The sequence below is a fragment of the Arachis stenosperma genome, chromosome 9, assembly GCF_014773155.1.
Source record: "Arachis stenosperma cultivar V10309 chromosome 9, arast.V10309.gnm1.PFL2, whole genome shotgun sequence".
NCBI lineage: Eukaryota > Viridiplantae > Streptophyta > Magnoliopsida > Fabales > Fabaceae > Arachis > Arachis stenosperma.
In genome coordinates, this window is record NC_080385.1 from 107,940,162 (window position 1) to 107,950,910 (window position 10,749).

Here is a 10,749-nt window from a genome sequence, read left to right on the forward strand (position 1 = left end):
GAATACCACAGACAAGGTTTAGACCTTCCAGATTCTCTTGAATGCCGCCATCAATTCTAGCTTATACCACGAAGATTCTGATTAAGGAATCCAAGAGATATCTACTCAATCTAAGGTAGAACGGAGGTGGTTGTCAGGCACACGTTCATGGTTGAGAATGATGATGAGTGTCATGGATCATCACATTCATCAGGTTCAGGAAAAAGTGATATCTTAGAATGGAAGCAAGCATGATTGAATGAAAAATAGTAGTAATTGCATTAATCCATCAAGACACAGCAGAGCTCCTTACCCACAACCATGGGGTTTAGAGACTCATGCCGTAGAAGATACAATGAGAAACGTGTAAAGTGTCATGAGGTACAGATACAATGTCAAAAGATCCTATTAATAGTGAACTAGTAACCTAGGGTTTACAGAATTGAGTAAATGACAGAAAAATCCACTTCCGGGCCCACTTGGTGTGTGCTTGGGCTAAGCATTGAAGCATTTTCGTGTAGAGACTCTTTCTGGAGTTAAACGCCAGCTTTTATGCCAGTTTGGGCGTTTAACTCCAATTTTCATGCCAGTTCCAGCGTTAAACGCTGGGAATTCTGAAGCTGATTTGCAACGCCGGTTTGGGCCATCAAATCTCGGGCAAAGTATGAACTATTATACATTGGTGGAAAGCCCAGGATGTCTTCTTTCCAACGCCGTTAAGAGCACGCCAATTGGGCTTCTGTAACTCCAGAATATCCACTTCGAGTGTAGAGAGGTCAGAATCCAACAGCATCTACAGTCCTTTTCAGCCTCTAAATCAGATTTTTGCTCAGGACCCTCAATTTCAGCCAGAAAAAACCTGAAATCACAGAAAAACACTCAAACTCATAGTAAAGTCCAGAAAAGTGAATTTTAACTAAAAACTAATAAAAATATAATAAAAACTAACTAAAATATACTAAAAACATACTCAAAACAATGCCAAAAAGCGTATAAATTATCCACTCATCACAACACCAAACTTAAATTGTTGCTTGTCCCCAAGCAACTGAAAATCGAAATAGAATAAAAAGAAGAGAATTTACTATAGACTCCAAAATGTCAAAGAAACTTAGCTCTAATTAGATAAGCGGGACTAGTAGCTTTTTGCTTCCGAACAGTTTTGGCATCTCGCTTTATCCTTTGAAGTTTAGAATGATTGGCATCTATAAGAACTCAGAACTCAGATAGTGTTATTGATTCTCCTAGTTAAGTATGATGATTCTTGAACATAGCTACTTTATGAGTCTTGGCTGTGGCCCAAAGCACTCTGTCTTCCAGTATTACCACCGGATACATACATGCCACAGACACATAATTGGGTGAACCTTTTCAGATTGTGACTCAGCTTTGCTAGAGTCCCCAATTAGAGGTGCCCAGGGTTCTTAAGCACACTCTTTTTGCCTTGGATCACAACTTTATTTCTTTCTTTTTCTTTTTTTCTTCTTTTTTTTTCGTTTTTTTTTTGCTTTTTCTTGCTTCAAGAATCAATTTGATGATTTTTCAGATCCTCAATAACAGTTCTCCCTTTCCATCATTCTTTCAAGAGCCAACAATTTTAACATTCTTAAAACAACAAATTCAAAAGACATATGCACTGTTCAAGCATTCATTCAGAAAACAAAAAGTATTGTCACCACATCAAACTAATTCAACTAGTTTCAGAGATAAATTCAAAATCTTGTACTTCTTGTTCTTTTGTGATTGAAGCATTTTTCTTTTAAGAGAGGTGATGGATTCATAGGACATTTATAGCTTTAAGACATGAACTTTAAATTTTATTAATCATGAACTAAGAACAAGACTCAAAAATAGATATAAGATAAGACTAATAATAATAGAAAACAAAAAATTTAAATAGGCTCCTAATGATAGAGGTTATCACAGAGTTAGGACTCAACAACCTTGATTTTGAGAAGTAGATGCTCCCTCCACTTGAGGGGAGAGCTTTTGGCGTTTCATCTCTTGAAGTTCACGCCCCTGCTTCTCTTGTTCCTTCAGCAATTTGCAGAGCATGCAATTCTGATTCTGCTATTCTTCCTTAAGTTGCTCCATAGTTTCTTGCAACTTGGTGATAGATGCTTCTAGGCTGGCCCAGTAGTCAATTTCAGGAAATTCAGGGAGGAACTCCTGCGCCCTCTTTTTGATATAATTGTCTTGCATTTGTCCTTCCATTGACTTCTTGGTGATTGGATGTTCAATGGGTATGAATTCATCTACTCCCATCTTCACCCCAGCCTCTTTACAGAGCAAGGAGATCAAGCTTGGGTAAGCCAGTTTGGCTTCAGTGGAATTCTTATTTGCAATTGTGTAGATCTCACAAGCAATCAGACGATGAACCTCCACTTCTTTTCCAAGCATAATGCAATGAATCATCACTGCTCTCTTGATGGTTAGCTCAGAACGGTTGCTAGTGGGCAATATGGAACGCCCAATAAAGTCTAGCCAACCTCTTGCAATTGGTTTGAGGTCTCCCCTCTTGAGTTGGTTTGGGACGCCTTTTGAATTGGTTATCCATTTAGTTCCAGGGAGGCATATGTCCTCTAGAACTTGATCCAACCCTTTATCTGCCCTCACCATCCTCCTATTAAAGGATTCAGGATCATCTTGCAGTTGAGGAAATTTGAAGACCTCTCTTATTTTGTCCAGATGGAAGTAAATAATTCTCCCTCTGACCATGGTTCTGTAGGTATGAAAAGCAGTTCCAGTCATTCTCTGCTTATCTGTCAGCCACATATTTGAGTAGAATTCCTGAACCATGTTCCTTCCAACCTTTGTCTCAGGGTTGGTTAGAACTTCCCATCATCTGTTTCGAATTTGCTCTTGGATCTCCGGATATTCATCTTCTTTCAGATTGAATTTGACTTCCGGGATCACTGACCTCAGACCCATTATTTTGTGGTAATGGTCTGCATGTTCTTTGGTTAAGAACTTTTCTTGACTCCAAACATCCTTTGGATTATTCTCTTTCTTGCCTCTTGAATTGGTTTGTTTTCCTCTAGGAGCCATGATCTTGATAAATCTTTGCCTAGTGATCACGGAAAGCACACCAAACTTAGAGGTTTGCTTGTCCTCAAGCAAAAGAAGGCAAAGAGGGGAGAGAAGAGGAGAGCAAATTCGAATGGTGTGGGGAAGGAGGGTGGCCGAATGTGTTTAAATAGGAGACGAGGAGAGATTTTCGAAAATTTGAAGGAGATTTGAGAAGATATGGAAAAAGTTGGAGGAGATAATTGAGTTTTTTGAAAGAGTCTAGGAAAGGATTTGAAATAGATTTGAAGAAGATTCTAATTTTTGAAATTGGAAAGTGAATGATGAAAGTTTGTAATGTGTTTATGTAAAAAGATATGGATTAAAACAAGAAAGTTTGAAAAAATTTGAAGTGGGAACAAAATCTCCTCCCCCTGCCTTTCTGGCGTTAAACGCCCAGAATGGTATCCATTTTGGCGTTTAACGCCCATTTGGTGGCCTATTTGGGCGTTTAACGCCCAGCCAGGTTTCCTGGCTGGCGTTAAACGCCAGAAATCCCTTTATCGCTGGGTGTTTTGCTAAACGCCCAGGATGCTGCACACCTGGCGTTAAACGCCCAGAATGGTGCCCATTCTGGCGTTTAACGCCCAAAGTATCCCTTACTGGCGTTTTTTCGCCAGTAAGCTCTTTTTCTCTGCTTTTTGCACTGAATCCTTCTGTAACTCTGTGAATTCCTTCAAATTTGATAATAGCCCTTTAAGAATATTTGTTAAATCTTTGATTAGACATAACAGATACCCTTCTAATCACTGGGTTGCCTCCCAGCAAGCGCTTCTTTATTGTCTTTAGCTGGACCTTCACTGGAAATCACTCAAGTCTCAGTTTTGAGCATTCTTGCTCAAAATTACTTTCAAGATAATGCTTGATCCTCTGTCCATTAACAATGAACTTCTTGTCAGAATCAGTATCCTGAAGCTCAACATATCCATATGGTGATACTCCTGTAATCACATACGGACCCCTCCAGCGGGACTTAAGCTTTCCTGGGAACAATCTGAGCCTAGAGTTGAAGAGCAGGACCTTTTGTCCTGGCTCAAAGACTCTGGATGACAATTTCTTGTCATGCCACTTCTTTTCCTTTTACTTATAAATTTTTGCATTTTCAAAGGCATTAAGTCTGAATTCTTCTAGCTCATTTAGCTGGAGCAATCTTTTTTCACCAGCTAACTTAGCATCCATGTTTAGGAATCTGGTTGCCCAGTAGGCTTTATGTTCCAGTTCCACGGGCAGATGGCAGGCCTTCCCATACACCAGTTGGTATGGAGAGGTTCCTATAGGAGTCTTGTATGCTGTTCTGTATGCCCACAGAGCATCATCCAAGCTCTTTGCCCAATCCTTTCTACGGGCAATAACAGTCCGTTCCAGGATTCTTTTGAGCTCTCTGTTAGAGACCTCAGCTTGCCCATTTGTCTGTGGGTTATACGGAGTTGCTACTTTGTGGCAAATTCCATATCTAACCATAGCAGAGTACAGTTGTTTATTGCAGAAATGCGTGCCTCCATCACTGATCAGTACTCTGGGAACACCAAACCTGCTGAAGATGTGTTTCTGGAGGAACTTCAGCACGGTTTTGGTATCATTATTGGGTGTGGCAATTGCTTCCACCCATTTAGATACATAGTCTATTGCCACTAGAATATAAGTGTTTGAGTATGATGGTGGGAAGGGACCCATGAAGTCAATTCCCCATACATCAAACAACTCAATCTCTAAGATCCCTTGCTGAGGCATGGCGTAACCATGAGGCAAGTTACCAGCTCTTTGGCAACTGTCACAGTTACGCACAAACTCTCGGGCATCTCTATAGAGAGTAGGCCAGTAGAATCCGCATTGGAGGACCTTGGTTGCTGTTCGCTCACCTCCAAAATGTCCTCCATATTGTGATCCATGGCAATGCCATAGGATTCTTTGTGCTTCCTCTCTGGGTACACATCTGCGGATTATCCCATCTGCACATCTCTTAAAGAGGTATGGCTCATCCCACAGGTAGTACTTGGCATCTGAAATCAATTTCTTTCTTTGCACTCTGTTGTACTCTTGGGGTATGAACCTCACAGCTTTGTAATTTGCAATATCTGCAAACCATGGAGCTTCCTGAATGGCGAAAAGTTGCTCATCTGGAAAGGTCTCAGAGATCTCAGTAGGAGGGAGGGACGCCCCAACTACTGGTTCTATTCAGGACAGATGATCAGCTACTTGATTCTCTGTCCCTTTTCTGTCTCTTATTTCTATATCAAACTCTTGCAGAAGCAACACCCATCTTATGAGCCTGGGTTTTGAATCCTGCTTTGTGAGTAAGTATTTAAGAGCAGCATGGTCAGTGTACACAATCACCTTTGATCCTACCAGATAGGATCTAAACTTGTCAATGGCATAGACCACTGCAAGTAACTCTTTTTCTGTGGTTGTGTAATTCTTCTGTGCGTCATTTAGAACACGGCTGGCATAATAAATGACGTGCAGAAGCTTGTTATGCCTCTGTCCCAACACTGCACCAATGGCATGGTCACTGGCATCACACATTAATTCGAATGGTAATGTCCAGTCTGGTGCAGAGATGACTGGTGCTGTGACCAGCTTGGCTTTCAGGGTCTCAAATGCCTGCAAACATTGTGTGTCAAACACAAATGGTGTGTCAGCAGCTAGCAGGTTGCTCAAAGGTTTTGCAATTTTCGAAAAATCCTTTATAAACCTTCTGTAGAATCCTGCATGCCCCAGAAAGCTTCTGATTGCCTTAACATTGGCAGGTGGTGGTAATTTTTCAATTACCTCTACCTTTGCCTTATCCACCTCTATTCCCCTGCTTGAAATTTTGTGCCCAAGGACAATTCCTTCAGTCACCATAAAGTGACATTTCTCCCAGTTTAAAACCAGGTTATTCTCTTGGCACCTTTTCAGGACAAGTGCTAGGTGGTTAAGACAGGAGCTGAATGAGTCTCCATATACTGAGAAGTCATCCATGAAGACTTCCAGGAATTTCTCCACCATATCAGAGAAGATGGATAGCATGCATCTCTGAAAAGTTGCAGGAGCATTACACAGACCAAAAGGCATCCTCCTGTAGGCAAACACGCCAGAAGGGCAAGTGAATGCTGTTTTCTCTTGGTCCTGAGGATTGATGTGCGGAAAACGATCCGACACAAAACTCACCGACAAGTGTACCGGGTCGCATCAAGTAATAATAACTCACATGAGTGAGGTCGATCCCACAAGGATTGAAGGATTGAGCAATTTTAGTTTAGTGGTTGATTTAGTCAAGCGAATTAAGTATTGGTTGAGTGTTTTGTATCCAACAGCAATTAAAGAACAGGAAATGTAAAGGAGGAAGGGAAGAATTGCAGAAATTAAAAGGAACTGAAAGTAAAAGGACTGAATCTTAAAGAACAAGAAATTAAATGACTGAAACTTAAAGTGTAAGAAATGTAAATTGCAGTAACTTAAAGTGCAAGAAATATAAATTGCTTGAATGAAAAAGGGATTTGAGGATTGGGATTTCAGAATTTAAGCAATGGAAATTAAATTGCAGCAAGTAATAAAGCAGAAGATGAATTGGAAATACTCAGAATTCAAACAGAAAGGAAATTGAGTTGCAGCAGAGGTTCACAGAAGAGCCAAAAGGAAAATGTGATCTCAGGACTCCAGAGCCTAGATAGCAAAGTCTAGATCTCAATTGCCTTCCCAGATCCAAATTCCCAAAGCAATTAACAAGAAATTAAAGAAGAAGCAGTAAAGGGAATTGATGAGCGGATAATTTGTACGCTTTTTGGCATTGTTTTTAGTATGTTTTTAGTATATTTGGTTGAGTTTTTAGTATATTTTTATTAGTTTTTAGTTAAAATTCACTTTTCTGGACTTTACTATGATTTTGTGTGTTTTTCTGTGATTTCAGGTATTTTCTGGCTGAAATTGAGGGACCTCAGCAAAAATCTGATTCAGAGACTGAAAAGGACTGCAGATGCTGTTGGATTCTGACCTCCCTGCACTCGAGGTAGATTTTCTGGAGCTACAGAAACCCAATTGGCGCGCTCTCAACGGCGTTGGAAAGTAGACATCCTGGGCTTTCCAGCAATATATGATAGTCCATACTTTGCCCAAGATTTGATGGCCCAAACTGGCGTTCAAAGTCACCTTCAGAATTTCCAGCGTTAAACGCCGGAACTGGCACCAAAATGGGAGTTAAACGCCCAAACTGGCATAAAAGCTGGCGTTTAACTCCAAGAAGAGTCTCTACACAAAAATGCTTCATTGCTCAGCCCAAGCACACACCAAGTGGGCCCGGAAGTGGATTTTTATGTCATTTACTCATCTTTGTAATTCTTAAGCTACTAGTTCCCTATATATAGGACCTTTTGCTATTTGTATTTTCATCTTTGGATCTGAGATCATCTTGAGATCTTTGAATCTTTTGATCATTGGGAGGCTGGCCTCACGGCCATGCCTAGACCTTGTTCTTATGTATTTTCAACGGTGGAGTTTCTACACACCATAGATTAAGGTGTGGAGCTCTGGTGTACCTCGAGTATTAATGCAATTACTATTGTTCTTCTATTCAATCCCGCTTGTTCTTGTTCTAAGATATCACTTGTTCTTCAACTTGATGAATGTGATGATCCGTGACACTCATCATCATTCTCACCTATGAACGTGTGACTGACAACCACCTCCGTTCTACCTTCGATTGGGTGAATATCTCTTGGATTCCTGATACACGATGCATGGTTGATCGCCTGACAACCGAGCGCTCGCCTGACAACCGAGCCAGCCATTCCGTGAGATCAGAGTCTTCGTGGTATAGGCAAGAACTGATGGCGGCATTCAAGAGAATCCGGAAGGTCTAACCTTGTCTGTGGTATTCTGAGTAGGATTCAATGATTGAATGAATGTGACGTGCTTCAAACTCCTGAGGGCGGGGCGTTAGTGACAGACGCAAAAGAATCACTGGATTCTATTCCGGCCTGATTGAGAACCGACAGATGGATAGCCGTGCCGTGACAGGGTGCGTTGAACATTTCCACTGAGAGGATGGGAGGTAGCCACTGACAACGGTGAAACCCTTGCATAAGCTTGCCATGGAAAGGAGTAAGAAGGATTGGATGAAGACAGTAGGAAAGCAGAGAGACGGAAGGGACCAAGCATCTCCATTCGCTTATCTGAAGCTCTCACCAATGATATACATAAGTATCTCTATCTTTATCTTTATGTTTTATTCATCATCTATACCCATTTGAGTCTGCCTGACTAAGATTTACAAGGTGACCATAGCTTGCTTCATACCAACAATCTCCGTGGGATCGACCCTTACTCGCGTAAGGTTTATTACTTGGACGACCCAGTGCACTTGCTGGTTAGTTGTGCGAAGTTGTAGTGATCACAATTTCGCCCACCAAGTTTTTGGCGCCATTGCCGGGGATTGTTTCGTGTATGGACAACTGACGGTTCATCTTGTTGCTTAGATTAGGTAATTTTTTTTTTTAGAATTTCTTTAAAAATGAATTCTAGAGTTTCATAATGATCTGTTGAAATCTGGCTGGCTGAGAAGCCATGTCTAATCTTATTGGACCGAGGTTTCAACTGATCATCACAAGAGCTTGTTGATTTCTATCAATCTTGCTATTGGAGCAATGATCTGCTAAGGCTTGGCTGGCCATTGGCCATGTCTAGTGTTTTGGACCGAAGCTTTCTTTGAAAGCTTGGCTGGCTGTGAAGCCATATCTAATTCCTGGACCGGAGTCTTAGACTAGCATTGCAATGATTCCTGGAATCCAAATTAAGAATTCTGAAACCTTTATTTTCTATTTCCTATAATTTTCGAAAAAATCCAAAAAAATTTCAAAATCATAAAAACCAAAAATATTTTATGTTTCTTGTTTGAGTCTAGTGTCTAATTTTAAGTTTGGTGTCTTGCATGCATTGTTTATTTGATCTTGGTTCTATTTTCAAGTCAATAGTACAGGGAACTGAAGATTCAGAACATGCAGCAGAGGAATTACACAGAAAAAGCTGGGCGTTCAAAACGCCCAGTGAAGAAGGACAGACTGGCGTTTAAACGCCAGCCAGGGTGCCTGGTTGGGCGTTTAACGCCCAAAAAGGTAGTGCATTGGGCGTTAAATGCCAGAATGTGCACCATTCTGGGCGTTTAACGCCAGGATGGCACAAGAGGGAAGATTCTGTTTTTGATGCAAATTTTTTTCAAGTTTTCAAAGTTTTTCAAAATCAAATCTTTTTCAAATCATATCTTTTCAATCAAATGTTTTCAAAATCAATTTCTTTCCTTTTTCAAAAATACTTGCTATCAATAAATGATTTGATTGAACATTTCAAGTATGTTGCCTTTTCTGTTGAGAGAGGTTTAATGTTTGAATCATATCTTTTCTTGTTAGGCAAGTCATTAATTTTTAAAATCAAATCTCTTTAAAATTGTTTTTCAAATCATATCTTTTTCAAAATAGTTTTCAATCATATCTTTTTTTTATTTCTAATTTCAAAATCTTTTTCAAAAATCACTTGATTCCTTTCCCACTTTTAGTTTTCGAAAATTATCAATCAACTTTTCAAAATCTTTTTAATTAATTTTCGAAAAACTCTTCTTCTCTTCTTACATCCTTCTATTTATGGAGTACCACTCCTCCTCAATGCACAATTCGAACTCTATCTGACTAAGTTCGAATTCTTCTACCTTTTCCTTCTAATTTTCTTCTTCTCTGACATCTCAAGGAATCTCTATACTGTGACATAGAGGATTCCATATTTTCTTGTTCTCTTCTCTTTCATATGAGCAGGAACAAAGACAAAGGCATTCTTGTTGAAGCTGACCCTGAACCTGAAAGGACCTTGAAGCGAAAGCTAAGAGAAGCTAAGGCACAACTCTCTGTAGAGGACCTAACAGAAATCTTCAAAGAAGAAGACATGGCAGCCGAAAACAACAACAATGCAAACAATGCAAGGAAGGTGCTAGGTTACTTTACTGCACCTACTCCCGACTTCTATGGGAGAAGCATCTCTATCCCTGCCATTGGAGCAAACAACTTTGAGCTTAAGCCTCAATTAGTTTCTCTAATGCAATAGAATTGCAAGTTCCATGGACTTCCATTGGAAGATCCTCATCAGTTCTTAGCTGAATTCTTGCAAATCTGTGACACTGTCAAGACTAATGGGGTTGACCCTGAGGTCTACAGACTTATGCTATTCCCTTTTGCTGTAAGAGACAGAGCTAGGACATGGTTGGATTCACAACCTAAAGAAAGCCTGGACTCATGGGAAAAGCTAGTCAATGCCTTCTTGGCAAAGTTCTTTCCACCTCAAAAATTGAGTAAGCTTAGAGTGGAAGTCCAAAACTTCAGACAGAAGGATGGAGAATCCCTCTATGAAGCTTGGGAAAGATACAAACAATTGATCAGAAAATGTCCTTCTGACATGCTTTCTGAATGGAGCATCATAGGTATTTTTTATGATGGTCTCTCTGAACTATCCAAGATGTCTTTGGATAGCTCTGCTGGAGGATCTCTTCATCTGAAGAAGACGCCTACAGAAGCTCAAGAGCTAATTGAAATGGTTGCAAATAACCAATTCATGTACACTTCTGAAAGGAATCCTATGAACAATGGGACTAATCAGAAGAAAGGAGTTCTTGAGATTGATACTCTGAATGCCATATTGGCTCAGAACAAGATATTGACTCAGCAAGTCAATTTGATTTCTCAAAGT

The 10,749-nt window shown here is 40.2% G+C and overlaps 1 non-coding gene across 1 annotated transcript; it reads right to left on the reverse strand.

Moving 5' to 3' along the window:
- Nucleotides 1-10,356: 10,356 nt before the first annotated feature.
- LOC130953244 (small nucleolar RNA R71) lies at nucleotides 10,357-10,464 on the reverse strand. Its single transcript, XR_009075415.1, has one exon. It is a non-coding gene; the product is annotated as a small nucleolar RNA R71 (small nucleolar RNA).
- Nucleotides 10,465-10,749: the final 285 nt, after the last annotated feature.